This window comes from Schistocerca americana, chromosome 1 (genome assembly GCF_021461395.2).
Source record: "Schistocerca americana isolate TAMUIC-IGC-003095 chromosome 1, iqSchAmer2.1, whole genome shotgun sequence".
In the NCBI taxonomy this organism is placed as follows: domain Eukaryota; kingdom Metazoa; phylum Arthropoda; class Insecta; order Orthoptera; family Acrididae; genus Schistocerca; species Schistocerca americana.
The window spans coordinates 558,626,822-558,650,447 of NC_060119.1; the positions used below are offsets into that span (position 1 = coordinate 558,626,822).

Consider the following 23,626-nt stretch of genomic DNA (forward strand, 5'->3'; position numbering starts at 1 on the left):
GGTGAGTGGCAACTTTCCTCCTCATAATATTGTTCACAAGACTCTGTGTAAGATTAACAATCCAGGTACTTATACTTCTGTATCTTCTTTTCCTTCTTATATGCCATGCAATCTGGTGAGCAGAGAGAGTGATGGTCATGACAATACACTCAGGTGGCACAACACAGTAACTCCCCTAATGGAGTGGGTACCACATAGAGGGTCCACCATACATTGGTAAGAAATGTGCCCGAAACACATGTAAAGAAAGCACCTCAGAGGTGGTGGTGGTGGGGGGGAGTACCAATAACACACAACCTTGCAACCTTGACCTTCTCTGGGAGGGTATCTCCCTCAACAGCCAGAATAAAGGTGCCGGTATCAGTGTCATTGTCCTTATCACCTTCCTGCACACACCAAATAAAATCAATGCCCCAACATTCCAGACTGGTCAGGATTTTCTCATCAGTTTGAAGTATGAGGTCCCTATGAAAAATGACTACCTTATCCATATTCAAAGACTGTTAAGGAGTAATGGACACCGGGAAGTCATCAAGGTGAGTACAAGCACGAAGGCCTGCAGATTGGACGGCAGAAAAAGTTTTTATAAGCAGTAATCCTGACCACATCTTACTAATAAGCTCCACTTTACTTCACCAACCTTGCCTTCAATATTTTCCACAGAAAATAATGGCTCTAAGGCAGTGAATGTGTCCCTACCTGACCTAGTATAGACCAAGTAGTGGGGATAGTGTTTCACCTCAAGCCGGTGGGCTTAGCCCTTCTCTCAGGGTGTAGCCAGGGAAGGGTAGTCCACAGGATCATAAGAAGCAGCATTCAATGACCTATTACCAAACTGAAGAGATGGCCATAGAAGAATGGCCAGTTTTTTGGAACTTGATACATTTCATATGCAAAGCATCTGCCCTGATATCGCCCAGTGCTACCAGGACTCTCCCCATTAGCACCACCCAGCCACAGCAAGGGCATCTGGCATGGCAGCCATTACCTGAAAAACTGATGCTCCGGAATGACAAGTAACCATTCCTAGGCATACATTGTGAGGCAAGAGCTTAGGTATCAGAAGTTCAATCTCTGTGTTGTCAAAGTGCTTAGCCAGATGGGTACGTAACAGCCTCACCGTGTAGACTGGCTTCATGTGCTGGTCACCTAGCAGGACTAAGGTGGGGAAGGAAGAGGGGAGAGGAATCTGCACCATGAACACTAAGGATGGAGTTCTTCCCCAGATGGCACACACACCAGAGAGAAAATTTAGAAGTGGAGGTCAAACCCCAAAGGGGGACCAAAAGCAACAAAAAGGATGGATGAAAAAGAAAAGAAAAGGGCAAAAAAATTTCAACATGCAGGGGAGGGGAGAGCGAGGACAGGGAGGAGGGAAGGGCATGGGGAAGGAAATGCAGCCTGGAAAGAAAAAATTATATGCAATAGTTCGGGGCCTGTGTGTCACACATGAAGGCATGAAAGAATTTTGAGTCCCCTGGGGGCTGTAGCTGAAAAAAAAACTGGGAACCATAATGACCAATCTCTCACAGTAGTCATACATCTGACTAATTACATGCATACAACATCAAACAAAGCTCTTCATTTAAAATGCATAACTCCTAAAGAAACTGTAAAAATCATAGAATTACTTAGAAGCTCCCACCCTGTGGGTATGGTGGTGTATCAATTATCATCTTAAAATTGTGTAGATTTAATCTCTCACTGTACAATATGTGTAACCAATCAAGGAGAACTGGTTTACTGCCCAAAAGAGTAAATAATGTGGTAGTGATGCCAGTCAACAAAATTATACAGAGGCATGTAATATCTATCTATAAACTGATCACTATCTGCTGCCAGTGTTGAGGCATTTGAGGGAATTTGTGTATTAGGGCTTATAGCCACACTATACAAAACAGTTCACTGACACATTCAAAGTCTTGCTTTCATAAGGGGTTCTTCACAGAAAGAGCTATATTTGGCTTAATGGACAAAATTTTGAGTGAGCTAACTTTCAGAAAGTATCCAATGGGGATCTTCTGTGGCCTTGCTAAGGACAACTGTACATATTATACCATTTATTAAAAAGTTTCTACACTATGGCATGGAAGATGAACCACTGGCTTAGCTAGAATCTTTCATCCTCAACAGGCAGAACTAAATCTTCTATGTTAATTATCTACCAACTGTGATTAAAGTAACAGGAAACAAATAGTACATAGTGATGTTTTCTGGTGATACAAGAACTGTGATCAAAGGGTCCAACTCCCCAACGCAGACACTAACCATGAATACGAATGTTTCACAGCAAATAGCTTACGCCTCAATTCTTCAAAATTAATATAATGCAATTTTACACAACAAATGAAACCTACAAGTTCTTGAAATGGATACTAAGAATCAGAAAATTAATGAAGCCTCATACATAATATTCCTAGGCATCAAAATAGACCAACAGTTAAGATGGCATGAGCAAATTGATCAGCTGCTCATGAATCAGCTTAGCATGCTTTGCACTGAGAGCCCTTTCTCATTTTGTTAGCAAAAGTAACGCTATTGTGATATTCCCCTTCTATCAATTCCTATGATATTATCTTCTGGAGAAACTTTGCTGGAGCTGAAAAAGTTTTAAAATTTTGAAAATGAGAAGTGAGATTAATATATAGGGTTATTAAAAGAATATCCTGTAGGGATCCCATCAAACGTCTCAGGATACTTACAGTTGCAGGTTAATATATACTGATCAGCCGGAACATTATGACCACTGATCTACTATTGATATAAACCTGTCCAGGCAATAGCAGTGTCACCTGGTGAGGAATTACTTAGACTCATGTACAGTGCATGTAGTTTCAGTGGCCGTGCAGTGTATTTGTAAAATGTGGAAGGTGGGCGATCTATTCGAGTTTGACCAAGGGGAGATTGTGATGGCCCACAGGCTCAGCAGAAGCATTCTGGAAACTGCGCAACTTTTAAGGTATTTGAGTGTCTCCAACATGTAGTGAAACAAAGGTGAAACTACATCCAGGCATCACTGAGTTGGGCAGCCACCACTTGTGACAGATGTCAGATGATGTAGGGTGGGCAGACTGGTAAAACAGGACAGGCAGCAAACTGTGGTGGAACTAACATCAAACTTTAATTTTGGGCAGAGAACAAGTGTGATTGAACACACTTTACACTGAACTTTCCTAATGATGAGTCTCTGCAGCTGACAACCCATGCATTTGCCAATGTTAATACCATGACATGGCAGCTACAACTGAAATGGCACGTGACTATTGACTCTGGGCAGTGGTATGAGGTGGAGCATTGCATGGTCTGATGAATCCCAATACCTCCTCCATCATGCCGATGGGAGAGCACAAATCAGTCATCTTACAGGGTAATAGCTCCTCGACATCTGTACTGCAGGACGGACACTAGCTGGTGGCAGCTCCATTATGCTCTGAGGAACATTCATGTGGGCATGCATGGGTCCAGCAGACCTTGAGCAAGGCGCAAAGATGACCAAGGCATATTGTATACTGGTTGCAGGCCATGTACACTCTTCATGACGATTACGTTTCCTGAAAGCAGTGGCAGTTTTCAAGATAGTAATTCACTGTGTCGTAAGACCAGAAGTGTGACGGATTGCTTCAAAAAATGCAGTGTCAAGTTCCAATTGATGTGCTGACCCCCCAACTCGCAGGAACTGAACCCTATTGAACACATCTGGGATGTGATTGAACATGGCATCAGAGCTCATCAACCCCCTTCCTCAGAATTTATGGGAATTAGATAATGTGTATACAAATGTCATGTCAACTCCCTCCAGTGACCTGCCAAGTCATCCTTGCTTCCATGCCACAGCACGTCACCACTGTTACCCGTGCTGAAGGTGGGTATACTGGCTATTAGGTAGGTGCTCATAATGTTCTGCTTGATCAGTGTACATATTCCCTGATGATGCAGATAGTCAGAAGAGGACAGCCATGCTCCTATTGTCTACCAGGTGGTGAGCCAAGCACCACTAGAGACCACAGGCAGCACAGACCTATTATCTTATGCAAGGTACAATCGAAAACAAGCCCAGCTGTATCCTGAAGCCGACTGGTATTTAGGGCTGTGCTCAGCCAGACTTAACTAGTTCACTCTGAGTGAGATTTCCTATGCCAGGTGCTGATTCCGAAGGATTCCTTCAATCAGGATTCTCACTTAAGCCACACCTCTATGTTGTCACTGCGTTTCATATCTGCCTCAACCCCTGGATCTGTCAGATGTGGACTTCTAGTGTTTGATGTCTCCTTACTGAAGAAAATGGGATCTGTCATTGTGATAGACTTGTGGACTTCTGAATTTATTCCTGTTCAGCTTTCAAATGGCTACACAATGGACTTAAGACAGTTTTGCTACCTGCAGGTCTGACTTTTATAAGGTGTGTGTTTAATGAAATTAGATGCAGTGACAATCTGACCAGCCTTCAGCCACCAGAAGTGTTATTGTTCAGGTTCAAGAAGTGACTGACTTTATGTTTTGTCTCAATCCACATTCATTCAAGTAGATGTATTATTGATCTCTGACAAACTTGCTCAATCATTGCTACCTGGACATTTTTTGTGCCATCATCAGTGGATATATCATGTTTTTATGTTATTTATCAAAACTTTACATAGTAAGTCCCTTCTACAATTCCTAGAAGCCTGCAATAACACTTATTGAATATCGTTTACAGTGCAATCACCCTGCACTAAAGGTCATCCTCCATCAGGCCTCTACCTACCCTTCATCATGCCTTGGAGGGAGGAGTATCCTCTTCACGTATTTATCTCAAAGCGGTTGGTTGGTTGGTTGAGGTTTAAGGGACCAAACAGCACAGTTATCAGTCCCTTGTTTCAAATATGCGCCATTCCGCTAATGGGACAACTCAGTAAAGTCAGAACAATAAAACGGAAAAAGGGAAAAAACGTAAAAAGGCAGTCATGTTGTCATTGGTAAAAACAAAATGAGGGAAGTCGGCAAGAGAACGAACCCAACACAATGCTGAAGCAGCATAAGCAAGACCACCTGTGACTGAAAAGGTACAACTGCTATAATGTAGAAAGTACCTATGGGTATAGAAAGACTAACCAAGCCTTAAAAAAAGGGTGAAAACAGAGTAAAAGGGGAAGAAAAGAGGAATTCGGTCAGGGAGGTGAATCAGGAATCTCCGAACACTGCTTACAGTGGGAGACACCCAAACACTCACCGCCCCGCCCCAAGACCAGAGAGAGATTAAAAACCTTAAAACTGAGAATAAAAACCACTTTCCCGGAGGAAACCGAGAACCAGAGAGACCATCCGGGAATCGTCAGCCAACATCAAAGGTAAAGTGTGGGGGAGCCTGTACTTAGCACGCAGAGCCAAAAGAAGGGGGCATTCAACCAAAATGTGGGCTACTGACTGAAGGCTCCACAACCACATAGTGGGGGTGACTCATCACGCAAAAGAAAACCATGGGTCAACCGAGTATGACCAATGCGGAGACGACACAGTGTGGTTGAGTCCTTTCGGGAGATGCGAAAGGAAGAATGCCACGGGCCTGGTGTCACCTTAATTGCACGAAGTTTATTAGACAGGGGAGTAGCCTCCCAAGAATTGGCCCATGACTGTGCGAAGTGGGATTTGATGTGAAGCCGTAAATCCGCTGCAGGAGGGGCTACAGAAAACGGGGGGTAAGTAACTGCTCCCCCAGCCAAACGATCAGCGAGCTCATTACCCGGGACACCCACATGGCCAGGGACTCAAAGGAAGTCAATAGAACAAGCAGCATGGTGAATATCAGCGAGATGGTCATGGATGGCAGAGACCAAGGGATGGCGCGAAAAACACCGGTCAATAGCAAGAAGGCCACCCATCGAGTCTGTGCATAACAAAACGCGGTTGTGTTGGGACTGTTTAATAAAGGTAAGGGCCTGGGAAATTGCCATCAATTCTGCAGTAAACACTCCACATGTAGGTGGCAGCAGATGACTTTCCGTTCCAACAGAGGACGTGAAGGCATACCCAACACGATCAGCAGATTTAGAGCCATCAGTGTAAAAAACAACAGCATCCCGAAACTCCCACAAAATTTGGCGGAAAAAGGAACGGAACACCACCGGGGGGATGGAATCTTTCGGACCGCAGCGGAGATCCATCCGAAGCCGAGGCCGAGGAACTAACCAAGGAGGGGTGGAGGGGAGGGAGCGAGGAAGACAGGACAAAGAAGGAAGCTGAAAATCACGGCAAAGAGACGCAAGGCGCAGCCCAACTGGTAAACCCGCCCGAGGGCGGGATTCGGGTGGGCGATGTCCATGGTCTGGGAACAGGATAGAATAGGAAGGATGAGTGGGAGAGGAATGGATAGTGAGTGCATAAGACACCAGAAGCTGGGACCGCTGAACAGAAAGGGGGGGGGGGGGGGGATCCCAGCTTCAACCAGGAGACTATCAACAGGGCTAGTAGGGAAGGCACCAGTGGCCAAACGGATACCACGATGGTGGACTGGATCCAGCACGTGCAGTGTGGAAGGAGCAGCTGAACCATAAACTTGACAACCATAGTCCAAGCGAGACAGAACTAGAGCACGATAAAGATGGAGGAGGAGGGAACGGTCTGCACCCCATGAGGAGTGGGCAAGGAAGCGAAGGACATTGAGTTTACGAAAACATCCTACCTTCAGGAGGCTGATATGGGACAGCCAAGTGAGCTTGTTGTCGAAAAGAAGACGCAGGAAACGAAACTGTGGGACCACAGGCAATCGTTGTGCAGCGAGATAGAGCTCTGGATCAGGGTGGATCGTAGTACAGCGACAGAAGTGGACCACTAGCGATTTTAAAGGAGAGAATTGAAACCCGTGTGAGAGGGTCTATGCAGTGGCACGCCTTATAGCTACCTGGAGCTGCCGCTCTGCAGATGCCATCGAGGAGGAACTAACCCAAATGCAGAAATCATCCACATACAGGGCAGGGGCGACCAAGGGACCGACAGAGGCCACAAATCCATCGATAGCAATGAGGAAAAGGAGGACACTCAAGACAGAACCCTGTGGGATGCCCATCTCCTGGGTCCGTGGAGAACTAAAAGCAGTACCAACTCGAACTCTGAATGACCGATGGATCAGGAACTGGCGGATAAAAATCGGGAGTGGGCCCCAAAGACCCCACTGATGAAGGGTAAGTTAGATGTGATGGCGCCAGGCCGTGTCATAGGCCTTGCGAAGGTCAAAAAACACTGCAACCAAATGGCGGCGCTGGGAAAAAGCCTGCCGAACTGCGGATTCCAAGCGAAGTAAATGATCGATTGAAGACCGTCCCTCTCGAAAGCCACACTGGTAAGGGGACAATAGATCCCGAGATTCGAGAACCCAATTGAGCCGACGGGCTACCATCCGTTCAAGTAACTTACAAACAACATTGCTCAAACTAATTGGCCGATAGCTGTCAACAGATAGGGGGTTCTTACCAGGCTTAAGGACAGGAACCACGATGCTATCCCTCCACTGAGAAGGGAAGTCACCCTGGAGCCAGATACGGTTAAACACCCGAAGAAGATGTTGCCATTGTGGAGCACTGAGATGTTGAAGCAGTTGGTTATGAATGGAATCTGGGCCAGGGGCCGTATCATGAGAAGAAGATAGAGCAGAAAGAAATTCCCATTCCGTAAAAGGTTCATTGTAAGATTCTGACTCACAAGGGGTGAAACATAAGGTGGAAGGTTCAGCCAGCTGTTTTTGATGAAGGAAAGCAGCTGGATACGAGGCTGACGCTGACGCCACTGCAAAATGGGTCGCAAGATGTTCTGCAAGAACTAATGGGTCCGTACAAATGCCATCTGGGAGGTGAAGGCCTGGGAGGGTGGACTGCCGATGGCAACCTTGGAGAGAGAACGAAGTGTAGCCCATACCCGTGACAGAGGGACAGTAGAACCAAGGGAAGAAACGAATCATTCCCAACATATCCGCTTACTCTGTTTGATTAAATAACAGGCTTTAGCACAGAGGCGTTTAAAGGTAGTAAGGCTGGCTACGGATGGGTGCCTCTTAAAGTGTTGCAAAGCTCGACGGCGATAATGGATAGCAATGCCAATGGCCGTACTCCACCATGGGACTTGCCGGCGACGAAATGGCCCAGATGAGCGCGGGACAGCAAGGCTAGCAGCGCGAACAATCGCGTCAGACACGTCACGTAGGACGTCATCAATACAACCCGACAAAGAGGGAGAAAACACGACCTGTGCAGTGTATAGAGGCCAACCGGCAAGTTGGAAAGACCAACGAGATAACCTGTCCATCGGGGAGCGGGAAGGGAGCGAGATAATCAACGGGAAATGGTCACTATCACAAAGGTCGTCGTGTGGCAACCAGTGTAATGAAGGGAGGAGAGAGGGAGAAGAAAGAGAAAGATCAATGGCAGAAAAGGTACCATGACCGGCACTGAAATGAGTAGGGGAGCCATCATTAAGAAGGCACAGGTCGTGGTCTGCAATAAATTGGTCTATAAGAAGACCTCGTCGAGATGGAAAGGCACTGCCCCACAAAGGATGATGAGCATTAAAATCCCCAAGGAGGAGGAAGGGAGGAGGAAGTTGCTGAAGAAGGGCAGTTAAGGCAGCAGGTGTAAGAGTCCTGTCAGGAGGGAGATAAAGATTGCAAACTGTGACTGCAGAGTCTAAGTGGACCCTAACAGCAACCTCTTCCAATGTAGTTTGGAGAGGAATCCGCGTGCTAGCAATGTCTGTACGGACCAACGTACAAACGCCACCAGAAGCCCGCAAAGGTCCAACCCGATTTCGACAGAAAACACGGAACCCACGGAGGGTCGGTGAGTGAGCATCAGTAAAATGAGATTCCTGGAGGACCACACAAGCTGCAGAGTAGGACAAAAGAAGGGATTTCAATTCCGGAAGGTGACGATAGTATCCATTACAATTCCATTGGAGAACCACAGAACAATGGTTTAAATGAGTGCTGAACACGCTAAATCCAGTCATACCACCGGGTGCCCACCCGTCACCGACAAGGAGGGGGCGACATCCATGAAAGACAGGTCAGAATCTGGTTGTGAAGTCGGGGAAGGGACCTCTGGTGACACCAGAGGCTCTTTGTCCCAGGACTTATGTTTCTTCTTTTCAGGCTGAGATTGAGGAGGGCTGTGTGGCATAAAGGAGCCAGCTGCAGCAAGATCAGGAACAGAAAGAGACCGGGCGACCTGGGGGCCGACAGACCGCGGCTCTCGTGGTCGCCGCGCAGCAGCAAACCTTTGACCTGGAAGGTGCCGGGAAGGGGCATCCCGGGAGAGGCGCCCTTGACCGGCAGACGCCGAAGGAGTGGGACACTTCTCCGGCTGGGGAGGGGGAGCAGCGCCCATAGGAGAAGGTGTGGGAGCCGCAGGGGATGGGGGGGGAGGAGAGGGGTCCGGGATGGGGGTAAGGAAGGGGGAGGAAGGGGTGAAGATGTAACCAAGGTGTAACTAGATGTCATGGACACAGGGTGCAGTCGTGCGTATTTCTTACGGGCCTCTGTGTAGGTTAAACGATCGAGGGACTTATACTCCTGTATCTTTTTTTCTTTCTTATATACTGGGCAATCTGGTGAACGTGGAGAATGACTACCATGACAATTTACACATACAGGAGGGGGAACACAGGGACTCCCCTCATGGAGTGGACGTCCACAGTCACCATAGAGAGGGGCCTGGGAACAACGAGAAGACATGTGGCCAAAACGCAAGCACTTAAAACACCTCATAGGAGGTGGGATGTATGGCTTCACATCACAGCGATAGACCATAATCTTAACTTTCTCAGGGAGGGTATCCCCTTCAAAGGCCAGGATAAAGGCACCAGTACCAATATGATTATCTTTAGGACCCTTCTGAACACGCCGAACAAAGTGAACACCCCACCGTCTGAGATTGTCCCGAAGTTCCTCATCAGTTTGAAGGATGAGGTCCCTGTGAAAAATCACACCTTGTACCATATTTAGAGACTGGTGAGGGGTAATGGACCCAGGAATTGTGCCAAGATGGGTACAGGCATGAAGGGCCGCAGATTGGGCAGCTGAAGCAGTTTTTATCAGCAACGAACCCGACCGCATCTTGCTCAGGGAGTCCACTTCGCCAAACTTGTCTTCAATGTGTTCCACAAAGAATTCAGTTTTGACACTGGGGAAAGTATCTCCATCAGTCCTGGTGCAAACTAGATAACGGGGGAAAGGTTTTGCCCCTAGACGATGGGCCCGACCCTCTTCCCAGGGGGTAGCCATGGAAGGGAAGGCCGAAGGGGCAAGAGAAGCAGCACTTGACGAATCAGTTCCACGCAGAGAGATGGCCACAGAAGAACGGCCAGAGTTTTGGACCCGTATGCGTTTCATCTGCATAGCGTCCGCCCTGATACCACCCACTCCGATCAGGGGCTCTCCTCACGGGCGCCACCCAGCCACAGCAAGGGCCGTCTGGCACGGCGGCCATTGCTGGGAGTTACGATGCTCCAGGATGACGAGCAACCACTCCAAGGCATGCATGAGGAGGTCGCAGCTCAGGTATCAGAAGTGTGATCCCCATGTGTTCAGGGGGCTCAGCCAAAAGGGTACATAGCGACCCCACCACACGGGCTGGCTACCGTGCTGGCTATGCACCCTAGCATCAGACAACGACGTGAAAGAAAAGGTGGAATGTACTAGGAGGGCGCACGCCGGAGACACTAGGTAAGGTGCTCTTCCCCAAATGGCTCACACTACGGAGGAGAAATTTTGTAATTGAGGTCAAACCCCAGAGGGGGACCGAGGATTGCCAAAAGGAGGAGATGATTACGCAACAAAGCCGGAGTGTAAAACCAACAGAACTAGGAGGATAGCGGGGGCCAACATAAGCAAGGACACCAATAGAGGGAGAGGAGAGGGCGAGGGGAAAGGAGCATGGAGGGGAAAGGAGGGGAAGGGAAAGGAAATGCAGCCCGGGAGAGAAAGAAGGCTACAATGGCTCGGGGCCTTGTGCTCGCCACGCACGTATCCACAAAAGAGTTGTGGACCCCCTGGGGGGATCTCAAAGCGGTATTCCTCTGCTCACCTAATCTATGAAATGCCATTATGTACCCTTTGATAATGCAATCTCAGCAGCTGAATATTCCACAGTACATAATTTTTCGGACAGTGGCAAAGATCTCAGTAAGGAATTAACTGCCATCATAACAATTTACAACACAGTAAGACTAGCAGTATCTGTCTCTATCTGCTATAAAATAAAGGCCAAGCACTGTGAGGGTGAAATTCATGGGCAGATTGAAACTGTATACCAGATCATGACTAAATTGGATATTTGCCTGTTGGAGAATGCTCTCAGGGACTGAACTATCTGGGCATGCCTCGTGACCCATTTCATAGCTCCACTCTGTCATCAGTACCCTTCCACTTCCCTACATATTGTCATTGTCACTGTGATGGAGGCACTGCTGCTACCACACACAACTGTTTGTAGGTGAATAATGTAGAGAGAGTTTCATATTCATAAAGAATTTTGATTGGCCACAGCACCAGTGGGCCTGCCATTTCTTTACCGAGGATTAGACAAATCCTAAGACAAATTAAATTACTGTACAATAACTAAATGTGCTACATTTGAGAAACATGAAGTTGATTAAGCTACTGACCAACTGAGGACCTCGAGAGCAAGTCGGAACATTGATTAAAAAAAAAAAAAAAAAAAAAAAACCTACACAAATTAAATAACTGAAGGGCTACAGAATAATTGTACTCAACTCCAGATGTAATTGAAGATTTAAGAAAATATCAGCCTGCTGTTATATATGTTTCCAATCATACTGTTATCATTGGAGGTGACACTAGATTGGGATAATTACAGTTTTTGTAAGTGGTGCGGGTAACAAGACAGCCTGTGAAACTTAGGGAAATGTTTTCTCTCAAAACTACTTGGAATAGGTATTTCAGAAGCCTAGTCAGGACGGAAATCCATATATGATGGAATTAATTAGATCCAACTTCTTTCAGGATGGAACTGGCAGCATCAGTGACCAAGAGGTAATTGTAGCAGCACTGATTACCAGAGTACAAAGGCCTACCAAAAAAGCAGAAATATTTGTATGTGCAGCAAACAAGGAGGCAGCAGTGTCATATCTCAAGGAAAAACTTTGCCTATTTAGCTCTGGACAGGAGCATGTAGATGAACTGTGGCTGAAGTTTGGAATAGTTGATCCGAGTATAGATGTATGGGCCGAAACAGTATTCCATTTGGTTAATGGGATTTAATACAAAAGAATACAGAAGCACTTACGGTAAAATGAAACACAAAAAGAACGATGATCCCGTCACCTCTTGATAAGTTTTCAAAGTGGTGCGGAAACTGATAGGTTGCTTTAGATATTAAGAAGTGTAGAACTATTTTTTTTTTTTTGTTTTGGTTTTAGGGCGCAAAACTGCTATGGTCATTAGCGCCCAGCCCGTAACTTACGAAACAGTAAAAAACCGAAATTGAAAACCAGCAGGAATGGGAACAAAGTCATAAAATTGGAGAAACTAAAAGCAGAAGGAAGGCTTAAAAATCCACTACAGAAAGGGGTTGGTTGTCCCCAAAAAAAGCTTCAAATGACTGATGTCATTTCACTGGCGCTAATAAACTGGAGAACGCGGTCGGCTGAGCGCGTGTCATCTGCTAAAATCGACGATAGATCAGGCGATAGCTGTAGACGGGAGCGTAACGGATTAAAACAGGGGCACTCAAAAGGTGTCTTACCGTCCACAGCTGAGAGCAGTGGGGACAGAGTGGGGGAGGATCGCCGCTTAAAAGATGTCGATGGCTAAAAAGACAGTGGCCCACCCGGAGTCTAGTTAAAATTACCTCCTTCCGATGAAGCGTTCGAGAGGAAGAGGTCCAAGCACAAGGAAGAGCTTTCACGTCCCGCAATTTATTATGGGGAAGTGTTGACCAATGCACGTGCCATAAATGAACAACACGACGACATAAAACGCTCCGTAGATCGGCGAAAGGAATCGATTGAATAGCTGGCCGAAGAAGAGAGACTGCAGCCTTGGCTGCAATATCGGCCACTTCATTTCCACAGATACCAACGTGTCCCGGGAGCCTGAGGAACGCCACTGAGACGCCCCCCAGGTGGAGCAAGCGCAGACAGTCCCGAATCCGGTGGACCAGAGGGTGCACAGGATAAAGAGCTTGGAGACTGAGGAGAGAGCTGAGAGAATCTGAGCAGATAACGTACTGTATCCGCTGATGGCGGCGGATGTAGTGGACACCCTGGAGAACAGCGTAAAGCTCCGCAGTATAAACCGAACACTGGTCGGGAAACCGAAAGTGATTTGGGGTGTCACCAACAATATAGGCACTCCCTACACCTAACGATGTTTTCGAGCCGTTGGTGTAAATAAATGTGGCGTCTGTCATTTGTGCACATAGAGCAGCAAATGCCCGACGATAAACAAGTGTAGGGGTACCATCCTTGGGAAATCGACAAAGGTCACGGAGCAGGCAGATCCGGGGACGGAGCCAAGGCGGTGCTGTACCCCAAGTTGTCAAGAAGGTTTTAGGAAAGCGGAAGAAAAGAGAATGGAGCAGTTGACGGAAGCGGACTCCCGGGGGTAGTAGGGAGGAGGAGCGGCCTGCATACCCTACATCAAAGGAGGCGTCGAAAAAAAGGTCATGGGCTGGATTAGCAGGCATGGAAGACAGATGGTTAGCATAACGACTCAGAAGGACTGCTTGCCGATTGGACAGTGGAGGTTCACCAGTCTCGGCATAAAGGCTTTCCACAGGGCTAGTGTAAAAAGCTCCAGACACTAAACGTAATCCACGGTGGTGGATAGAGTCGAGACGCCGAAGAATAGATGGTCGAGCAGAGGAGTAGACTATGCTTCCATAATCCAATTTCGAGCGCACTAAGGCGCGATAGAGGCGGAGAAGGACCACTCGGTCCGCTCCCCAGGAGGTACCATTCAGGACACGGAGGGTGTTAAGGGATCGCAGACAGCGAGCCGAAAGATAGGAAACGTGGGAGGACCAGCACAGTTTTCTGTCAAACATAAGACCCAAGAATTTAGCGACGTCTGAAAACGGAAGGTTGACAGGACCTAGATGTAAGGAGGGCGGAAGAAACTCCTTACGTCGCCAAAAATTAACACATACGGTCTTACTGGGAGAGAAACGGAAGCCGGTTTCGATGCTCCAAGAGTGGAGGCGATCGAGACATCCTTGAAGACGTCGTTCAAGAAGGCTGGTCCGTTGAGAGCTGTAGTAGATCGCAAAATCGTCCACAAAGAGGGAGCCCGAGACATCAGGAAGGAGACAATCCATAATTGGATTGATGGCAATGGCAAACAGTACAACACTCAGCACGGAGCCCTGGAGTACCCCGTTTTCTTGGGAGAAAGTACGGGAGAGAGTAGTGTTCACCTGCACCCTAAATGTGCGCTCTGGCATAAATTCGCGAAGAAAAAGGGGTAGTCGACCTCGAAAGCCCCAAGAGAACAGTGTGCGGAGGATGCCTGTTCTCCAACAGGTATCGTATGCTCTCTCCAGATCAAAAAATATTGCTACTGTTTGGCGTTTCCGGAGAAAATTGTTCATGATATAAGTGGAGAGAGCAACAAGATGGTCAACTGCAGAACGATGCTTTCGGAATCCGCATTGGGCAGGTGTTAAAAGACTGCGGGATTCCAGTCACCACGCTAGACGGTAATTCACCGTACGCTCCAAAACCTTACATACACTACTCGTGAGAGAAATGGGGCGATAGCTAGAGGGGAGATGTTTGTCCTTTCCAGGTTTCGGAACAGGAACGACGATAGCTTCCCGCCATCGTCTGGGAAAAGTACTGTCGGTCCAAATTCGATTATAAAGGCGAAGGAGGTAACGCAGACTATGGGTTGATAAATGCAGCAACATTTGGACGTGGATACCATCCGGTCCTGGGGCGGAGGAGCGAGAAGAAGAGAGTGCATGTTGGAGTTCCCGCATGGAGAAAACAGTATTATAGCTTTCGCGATTTTGAGAGGAGAAAGCAAGAGGTCGCACTTCCGCTGGACGTTTCTTCGGGAGAAACGCTGGCGGGTAATTGGAAGAGCTCGAAATCTCAGCAAAGTGCTGACCCAACAAGTTAGAAATTGCGACGGGGTCCACGAATGTATCATGCGCGACAGTGAGCCCAGAGACCGGGGAGAAACTAGGCGCGCCTGAGAACCGTCGAAGCCGACTCCAAACTTCCGAGGAGGGAGTGAAGGTGTTAAATGAGCTAATAAAGAATTTCCAGCTTGCCTTCTTGCTATCGCGGACGACACGACGGCATCGCGCACGGAACTGCTTATAGCGGATACAGTTGGCCAAAGTAGGATGGTGGCGGAAAACGCGAAGAGCTCGTCGCCGCTCACGTATTGCATCACGGCATGCCTCGTTCCACCAAGGAACTGGGGGGCGCCGGGGCAATTCGGAGGTGCGTGGTATTGAATGTTCCGCAGCTGTAAGAATAAAGTCGGTAATATGGGTCACCTCATCGTCGACGCTGGGAAAGTGACGGTCATCGAATGTCGCTAGAGACGAAAAAAGTGTCCAATCAGCTTGGGCAAACTTACAGCGTCGCGGGCGCATGTATGGCAGTTGAGGCTGCAGTCTAAGGACACATGGAAAGTGGTCACTCGAGTGTGTATCATCAAGGGCGAACCATTCGAAGCGCCGAGCTAGCGGAACAGTACCGACCGCAAGGTCCAAATGAAATAAATTTGTCGTGGAGGCAGATAAAAATGTAGGGACCCCAGTGTTGAGGCAAACTAGATCCGCTTGGTGGAAGACGTTTAGCAATAGTGAGCCACGTGGACAAGGATGTGGAGATCCTCAAAGCGGGTGGTGGGCATTGAAGTCCCCAACCAGCAAATAGGGGGGTGGGAGCTGACCAAGAAGATGAAGGAGTTCAGCTCGTGCCATTGGTGTGGACGATGGAATGTATACAGTACAAACAGAAAAGGTATATCCAGAAAGGGAAAGACGGACGGTGACAGCTTGGAAGGAAGTGTTTAAATGGATTGGGTAATAATGGAGAGTTTGATGGAGAAGAATCATGAGTCCTCCATGTGCTGGAGTGCCTTCAACAGAGGGGAGATCTTATCTGACGGACTGAAAATGAGGGAGAACAAAGCGGTCATGGGGACGCAGCTTTGTTTCCTGAAGACAGAAGATGACCGGCGAGTAGGATTGTAAGAGGATCGACAATTCATCCCGATTGGCTCGAATACCGCGGATATTCCAGTGGATAATGGACATAGGGTCAACAGAAAATGGAGGAATGTGAGCAAGGGTGCTGTCAACTCAACGACTGCTCAGAGCTTGCGACCGACAACATGGAATGGCATTCAGCCGAAGGCAGAAGATCCTGATCCATAGGTTGGTCAGGAGCAGCTCCTACCACCAGCGATCGGCCGGTTGACCGGCCACCAGCAGTACGCCTCGGCGACACAGAAGACGTCCGAGGGCGATTTCCGCCAGTTGGTGCTGTAGATGGGACACACCTTGGCGGAGAAGGAGAGGAACTGGGTTTCTTTGTAGCCTTCTTGGAAGTATGATGTTTATATGAAGGAGGAACCGATGGTTGTGAAGTTGCGGTACGTAAAAACTCTCCACGAGTATGCTCTTTTTTGGAATTCTTGGTGTCTGACTTTTGGGCTCGAGATATAGCAGAACCCGACGAAGGGTGAGCCATAGAGTGGGCAGGCGAAAGTGATGAGGTTGAACGGGCGATCTTCGCGCTGGCCGATCTGACGACCGTGGCACTAAAGGTGAGGTCGCAAGTCTGCGTGGCCGCCTCCTTTGTTGGCTGAGGAGAACCAAGGACAGTGCTGTATTTTCCTGTCTGAGGCACGGTGGGCTGTCGACTGGCGAATAATTTTCGAGCAGCAAAGGTCGACACCTTTTCCTTCACTCTTATTTCCTGGATGAGCTTTTCGTCCTTAAAAACGGGGCAATCTCGAGAGGAAGCAGCGTGGTCACCCATACAGTTGATGCAGCGAGGGGATGGAGGTGGACAAGCACCCTCATGGGCATCCTTGCCACACGTAACACATTTGGCCGGATTGGAACAGGACTGGCTGGTGTGATTGAACCGCTGACATCGATAGCAACATGTAGGGTTTGGGACGTAAGGGCGAACGGAAATTATCTCATAGCCTGCTTTGATTTTCGATGGGAGTTGAACTTTGTCAAATGTCAAGAAGACAGTGCGGGTTGGAATGATGTTCGTGTCAACCCTTTTCATAACTCTATGAATAGCCGTTACGCCCTGGTCAGACAGGTAATGCTGAATTTCTTCGTCAGACAATCCATCGAGGGAGCGTGTATAAACGACTAGACGCGAGGAATTTAAGGTACGGTGCGGTTCCACCCGGGCAGGGAAGGTGTGGAGCAGAGAAGTACGCAGCAATTTTTGTGCCTGGAGGGCACTGACTGTTTCTAACAACAGGGTGCCATTCCGTAATCTGGAACAAGACTTTACAGGACCTGCAATTGCGTCGACACCTTTCTGAATAATGAAAGGGTTGACCGTGGAGAAGTCGTGACCTTCGTCAGACCGAGAAACAACAAGGAACTGTGGCAACGATGGAAGAACTGTCTGTGGCTGAGACTCAGTGAACTTACGTTTATGAGCAGACATAGTGGAAGGTGAGGAAACCATTGCGGAAGAATCCCCCATGATTACTGGCGTCTCCGATGGCGCGCTCCTCCCTTGTGGGGGCCCTCACTGAGAGCACTCCAGCCTTAGGTGATTGTTCACACCTCCCGACAAACGGACGGAGGGACCAATCGGCACTTTCGGAAGGTATCAGCTCGGGTAATCACCCCTCCCTGGGCCTGGCCGTTACCACGGGGTACGTACGTGTCCCACCTGTCTACCCGGGGCGGCGAATTACGCGTTACCCCGTCACCGGCTATGCATGGAAGTGCGTGGGTCGGCCTTCAGACACGCACAGGGAGGAAAAAAGAGAAAGGGAAAGGAAAGAAGAGGGGTCTCAAACGCCGCAGCGGAGAAAAGGGCAAAGAGAAGAGGGAAGGAAAAAGAGGACAGAGGAGGGACGAAGACTTGCAAGTGTAGAAAGCAAGGAATTTGTAACAGTTTCGAGCGTCCGTCTCTGGACGTAGGCACAAACCATACTCCCACAGGGGGAGAAAGGGAAGGAAAGAGCCAGAGGTGAGGGGGGGGCGGGGGCGAAGATGGGGGACAGGGAAGGATGCGGAAAGGGAAGGTATGCAGCCCGGAAAGGAAGGAGGGCCACATTAGCTCGGGGTCCCGTGCTCGCTACGCACGTATCCACAAAAGAGTTGTGGACCCCCTGGGGGGGGGGGGGGGGGGGGGGGGGGGGAAGTGTAGAACTTTACCCTCCAGAAAACGTTGAAAAGGGATATGAAATGGTGGAATGATTACATAGGTTCAGTCGTAGGAAAAGCAGGTAGTAAACTTTTGTTCATTAAGAAGATACTACGAAAATGCATTCTACTTACAACTTCGACATTTCTTACATTCGTACGACCCGTCCTATAATGTTAGTCAAATGTGTGGTACATACCCGCCAACTCTCCCGTTTTGAGCGGGATACTCCCAACTTTCCAGTTCTCGTACCTCACGATTATTCCATTATTCCTCCCGATTTTTGACTAATAATACTCATACCTGAATTACTTGTTTTGAAAACCCGCCGTTTCAATTTTATGGCAAATGATCGGAAGCCTTTGCTTATTAGTTGTTTTTAAACGTATCTAAGTTTACAGAAATCAGGAAGTCGTGCGCGATCTGTATATAGACTTATTTTTCCTCTTTCCCGCACATTTTGTAGAATGTATACTCTTATTGTTCAGAGTTGTTATCTGTTTGGACTTGTGTTTGTATGTTGCTTTGTGTTCAAGTGACGCCGCTTATTATTTAAAGTTTTTATATCGGTTTAAATCTCTGGAGTGGATGGTTTGAGTGTTATGGTATCTTGTTACGTGAATACCTGCAACGTTTTATTTTTATGTAAGCGGTTATTTCAAGTGTATCTTATTCGTCGTAATTGTAGTACTCTGATTCAGTGTGCTCGGCGAGTGTGTGTTTACTAATGCGGACACACTTTTGCGACCATCTTAGTTTTTTTATTTGAAACCGACAACCGTACCAACCTATTATACCGATACCTGGGCTACGCTGTAGCTAAGGGGTATGAAATCAAGTTTTGGGTAGTTCAATTGTTTTCGTGTCTGTACTTATAGCCATTGTCTACCTTTGTAGCGTCATAGTGAAAGACTATCAACAGGTTTCTCGGAATTATACTGAGAATGATCCGCAATTTTTATTATTTGTACCTCCCGATTTTTAAAACAGTTACCCGACTTTTGGTTTTTACAGGTTGGCAGGAATGCAAATAAGGTAGATACTGAATTTACACAAAAGAGGCCAGCATGAAGAATGACAGGTTTATTCAACCCATGGGAGAGCGTACGGAGATTCTGAAAAACATGACTTGCAGATGCATGAAGATAGATGAAACCTACGCCGTTTACGGCTACTTACAAAGCTTAAGAACTTAACTGTAAGTGATGCATCTAGGACATAAAAAAAAAAAACCTCGCTATCGCTCCTGTAGGAGACGGGAAGAAAAGCAGTCGTTCTTTCTGCGCTCCACGTGTGAATGGAACGAGAGAAATCCGTAATAACTGTTACAATGGGTACTTTTGCATACTATAGATGTGTATGTCGACAGCGAAATAAATGAAGCAAAACAAATCGTTCAAACGGCTCTGAGCTCTATGGGACGTAACATCTGAGGTCATCAGTCCCCTAGAACTTAAAACTACTTAAACCTAACTAACCTAATGACATCACACACATCCATGCCCGAGGCAGGATTCGAACCTGCGACCGCAACGGTCGCGCGGTTCCAGACTGAAGCGCGTAGAACCGCTCTTCCATAGCGGCCGGCTGTAGCGGCCGGCTGAAGCAAAACATTCACACAACACGTGAAAACTTTTATTCTGTTGTAGCCTTTACGAGCGTTTCTGCCTGCGCTCTCTCTCTCTCTCTCTCTCTCTCTCTCTCTCTCTCTCTCTCTCTCTCTCTTTGAGGGTATACCAGTACACGAACAGTTTATGTTCTCACCTCGAAATTCTACAGGTATTTGCATAACATTCAGAAAACTTTTGTACAGTACATATTGGAAGTGCCACGGGTCGTAACGTGAAATGTCTGTCTCTCCATGACTTGCGTAAGCTAGGAAATGAACAGCCAAATATTTGTGACAAGAAAGGACATACATTTTATTGCTGTCCGCTTCACTGGCAGCAATTAAAGCTGCCCTGTCATGCCTAACCACTCGCACGAAAATCGCCACATATTTCGAAAGGAAGCAAAATATTTATTTCATCCTTTCGTGTTTCTTCTCTTAGTATCTCTAGAGGGCTTGATCGTCGATGTGCCATAAACTGGCATTTAATTGTAATGCTGATGTGTTTGTGATGAATCTTCAATGCATAGTTACCCTGAAATAGCGTATGTTAGTTATAACACAAAACATCTAAATACGCCAGAGTCAATACGGCATCTGCTGCATCAAATGAAGCGTAATTTGGAGTCAGTCCTTTTGGTGTAATTCTGCTTTTAACGTATACTCCATTCGACTTCCGACCAAACAATTTTGCACCTTGGGTTTGCCGATCAGTGCCTTCTCCAGAGCTCATTTACGCCAGTTGTTCACCAGCAGCAGATGTGTTGTCATCGTCGGGCATGCAGTGTCCTCGCAGACAGCCTTTGTTTCCGTGCAATTTCGTACGCCACTTTTGTTCTGGCGAGTGATGGAAATAATCAGAACAACGAAATGGAAGCCATGTGTAGAAGTATGGTCGTCGCTACCGGGTGAACGGAAAATGTGGTGAGTGTATGAGCTGGTTGTGAGTGAATTCCCTAGTGCTGATACCGTTTAAAAATTGCAAATGGCAGAACCACAGCCGAATAGCAACGTTCTTGCCCACCTGACAAGCTGATGTGCAGGTTAAGTAACGAATGCGTAACTGCAGAAAAAAAAAAAAAAAAAAAAAAAAAACAATGGCCGTTATCGAAATTTATAAAGGCCAGTTTCGATATTTGAAATCTCAAACTGTAAGATTTCGTCGCAAAAATGCCAAATTATGAAACTTTAAGACTGCATTGTGTAAAGCAAGAAGGGAAGCTATTGGGACGACACAGAACCCTGACCGCTCGGAGGTTCAACTGGGTGAAGACACATTGAAATTAACTGAAGGTAATAGTTTTGTAAATTACGATGGGTCTGTTCCCGACAAAGGAATCATGCTGCTCAGTTATGAAGTGGAGAAAATTGTATGTGAAAAAGGAACTGTTCTTGCGGACAGGACCAAGTCACACAACTGTACGTATTAACATCGGAGACACAGAAGAAGAGATGGATGTATTTCCTGTTGTATTTCCTTTGCTCCCAGACAGAAGTGAAAATACAAATGAACTTTTTACTGGACTGAAGTACGAGATGCCTGGGTGGTCACCGAAAACTGCAGTGCTAGACCTTGAAATGGCTACAGGCTACAGTTAAAATTATAAACATGTTGTTCCCCAAAACATCACTTTCCCGTTTCAATTTCACTTCAACTAATGTCTGTGGAAGAAAGTACAAGAATTGGGATTACTGGAGACTTCAGGGATGGAGAGTAGTCCTGATTGTTTCTTCGGGTGTGTGCTGCAGTGGCTCACCTTCCACGGAAGAGCTGATAAAAGTGTGTATTGTAATGATGGAGGAAATGCCCAGTGGAGAGGAGGTCACGATATTCGCAGATTGTATGATCGACGAATGGTTGGAAAATTCTAGCGTAACAGTTGAAATATAGAACGTTTTTAACCAGTGGCACAGGACAATGGATACTGTTGAAGGTTGACATAGGAAACCAAAGTCAAATCAAAATTGTGCAAACGAAGGGGAGACCGGGGTACATTTATGCAGTGTAATTTTCTCAGGTACCATGTTTACTAGGGCGTTACCGACAAGGAAAGGTTAGTACTGTTATCTACTGAGGAGTCTTACAAATTTCACAGCACTAGTTGAGTGAAAGTCTTCATGCGAAATATGTATTTGTGTTTCTGTGCAAGGTAAGTAAATTTCGCTAAATATCGAAGCTCCTAGACTCTAGAGAGTGTACCTTTTAGAAATGAGAATAGATAAATATATGTCATTCGGCTAGCCGCGCGGTCTAACGCCGGTCCCCGGCCTGTGGATGATTTTTAAGGCGGTTTTCCATCTGCCTCGGCGAATGCGGGCTGTTTCCCCCTATTCCGCCTCAGTTACACTATGTCGGCGACTGCTGCGCAAACACTGTCTCCACGTACGCGTACACCATAATTACTCTACCACGCAGACATTTGGGTCACACTCGTCTGGTATGAGACGTTCCCGGGAGTGGGGACGGGGGGTCCACTGGGACCGAACCGCGAAGTAACCCTGGGTTCGGTGTGGGGCGGTGGTGTGGTGAGTGGACTGCTGTAGTCTATTGTGGGGTTGTGAACCACTGAGGGCTACGGCGGGGACGCCGTTTCTAGGTCCCCAGTTCAAAACATACATACATACATACATACATACATACATACATACATACATACGTACATATGTACATATGTTCATTTACAGGCGATCATTTTATTTTATGAGGTGGTTGTTGTTGTGGTCTTCAGTCCAAAGACCTGTTTGATGCAGCTGTCCACGAAACTCTGTCCTGTGCGTGCCTCTACATCTCTGAATAACTACTGAACCCAACTGAATCTGCTTGCTGTATTCATGTCTGTTTCCCCATACGTAGCTTCTATTCTCTTTTTGTCTAAACTGTGAAACTGACTACTGTAGTTCCGAAACTAATTCAGACATAGCAATGGGGCACGGTTATGCAGTTTTGTTGGGGAACGTTTACATAATACTCTAAATTCCCATCCTAATCGATATCCCAAATAAAGGAAATTTTAGGACGACAGCGGTTGGAAAAACAGTCTGAAAAAATAAAGGCACGTGACAATAAAAGGTAGATATACCTAAAAAGGTATTTGAACCTCATCAGTCTCAAGCATAAAAAATTAATTTTATGAGAGCAAGGACTGATGCGGACGAGAAATTGCTGAAAGCCAGAAAAAGGAAGAATGGTTCAAATGGCTCTGAGCACTATGGGACTCAACTTCTGAGGTCATTAGTCCCCTAGAACTTAGAACTAGTTAAACCTAACTAACCTAAGGACATCACACACATCCTTGCCCGAGGCAGGATTCGAACCTGCGACATTAGCGGTCTCGCGGTTCCAGACTGCAGCGCCTAGAACCGCACGGCCACTTAGGCCGGCCAAGGAAGAATGTCGATAAGCCTACTTCTGATATCATTAGTGTTCTGCCCCAGGCTGGTTTTCACTTGGTAACCATCCATGGTCTTCTGTCTCCTGCCATCCTCTTCAGGTCCGCATAATTTCCGTTTCCCTGATGTCTTTCATCTCGTATCTCCTCCTTCCTTTCACAAACTGGACCTTCGTGAAGTGTATGTTAGCAAGCACTCCCATGTCAACAAATGTTTCATTCAGCTGTTCTGCCTTTCTCTTATAACTTGCAGCAGCCTGATAAAGCGGATCTA

General features: G+C 47.1%; 1 protein-coding gene across 1 annotated transcript in view; it reads right to left on the bottom strand.

Annotated features, from left to right (window-relative positions):
• LOC124606307 (CAD protein) overlaps positions 1 to 23,626 on the bottom strand; it is a 545,680-nt gene that overhangs the window by 434,996 nt on the left and 87,058 nt on the right. The window lies entirely within an intron of this gene.